We start from the raw sequence: 1,779 nt of genomic DNA, 5'->3' as shown, positions 1-1,779 counted from the left end.
TATCCTGTCAAGCTCTGGATCAAAAATTTATCACTATCTCCCTCTTTCTCATCACGGAATCGCAGAATGTTAGAGCTAGAAGGGATCTTGGCCTTACATGTTATGCAACATTTTTTCTGAAGTCAATACTCGCTAAATTACTGGGGAATGGTGGTGAGAGGAGAGGCTAACCTGACTTTCCATATTCTACACTCATAATAAAATCACAGCAACTCAGATGGTGTAGAAAGCCTAAGGCTGGATGGATCACCTGAGGAGAACTGGAAAGATCTGGAGCAGCTTTGGGAAGAATAGCCCCTGAGCAGAATTCCCTCTGCATGGTTGGGGTGTGGCTAAGTAGATCCCTGAGCACTCCTTTTCTGATGGAATCCCAGCCGACCACGGGATCTAGAGAACCAGGGATTTCCTGGGGTGTAACTGAAGACAGGGATGTAAAATAGACAGTAATGTAACCAATGCAGGGGGTGAGAGAAGGGAAGAAGCCATGAGTTCAGCCTGCTGGGGGACGGTGGCACCAGTCACTGAGACAAGGAGACCCTGGGGGCGGGGGGAGGAGGGCAGCTTTGAATATGCTGAGTTGCAGGGTCTGAGGGTCTAAGATTGGGAACAGAGGCAGTTAGACGAAACAAGTATGGCAAAAACAATTGATGATTGTTGAAGCTGGATGATAGGTCCACAGGGGTTCTTGGTACTATTTGCTCTATTTTTGTGTATGCTTAAATTTTCTATGGTAATGAATGTGTGAACAGGCAGAGGAAGAGAACAGACTAATCTTCCAGTTGACTTGGTTGTGAACGGAAGGAGTGCATTCAGGTGATGAACAGGGGAAACACAGGGGCATGAAAGGGAGTTCGTCATTTTAAAAGATGAGAGAAAGAGGCTGGAGCATGTTTATTGGCTGAAGGAAAATACTAGCAAAGAGGGTGTAGCAGTTAGCTAGCCACACACTTGCTGCATAACAAGCCTCCCCACAGCTCAGTGGCTCACAATCACTTACTGCAATGGCTGTGTGGCTTGGCTGGCGTGAGCTGATGACAGCTGATCTAGCTGTGCTCAGTGAGGATGGCTCGGCTTTGCTCCTCACACCTCTCTTCTTCCTGGGACAGACTAATCCAGAAATGTCATCCTTGTGACCATGGCAGATGCATGAAGAACAACACGTTTCTTGAGAACTAGGTTTAAATCCTGCACACCGTCACCCCCAACTCATTGGCCAATGCAAGTCACACAGCTGGTCTTAGAGTCAAGAGGACAGAAAAGATCTCCAGCCTCCTTCACAGGAGGAACAAAGTCATACCACAAAGGGTGGCTAGTAAATGAAATGTACCAGCTAGAACAGGCACACCATGTTAAACTTTGGCCTTGACCTTTGTGATCCACAGTCTTATCCCCTCAAGGCTGAAGCTGTTTGGGCCTGGGGAAGAGCTTAAACTTCAGATAGGCCAAAGATTTTCTTTCAGGTGTCAACAGCCACAGGGATTTAAAAAATCAGATTATGTAAGGGCTGAGCTGCTTGGGTAAAGCTGAAGCCCTTGGAAAACCACAGTCATAGGGGCAGAAATCCAGTCTTATAGAAGAAGCTGACCTGCAGAGAAAAGAGTGGGGAGAAAGGCAGAGGGGAGGAGAGCCTGGGACTGTGAGATCTGAAGCCTGAAGGAAGGAGAAGAGGAGGGGGTTGGAGGAGGGGAAGGGTGAGAGGGAGAAGGGGAGAGAGTGAACTCGGTGTGCGCACGCGCGCGCGCACACACACACACACACACACACACACACACACACACA

This window comes from Galeopterus variegatus, unplaced genomic scaffold (assembly GCF_000696425.1).
Source record: "Galeopterus variegatus unplaced genomic scaffold, G_variegatus-3.0.2 Scaffold9315, whole genome shotgun sequence".
Taxonomy (NCBI): domain Eukaryota; kingdom Metazoa; phylum Chordata; class Mammalia; order Dermoptera; family Cynocephalidae; genus Galeopterus; species Galeopterus variegatus.
The sequence above is the reverse complement of the archived record's forward strand: the minus strand, read 5'-3'. Positions refer to the sequence as shown.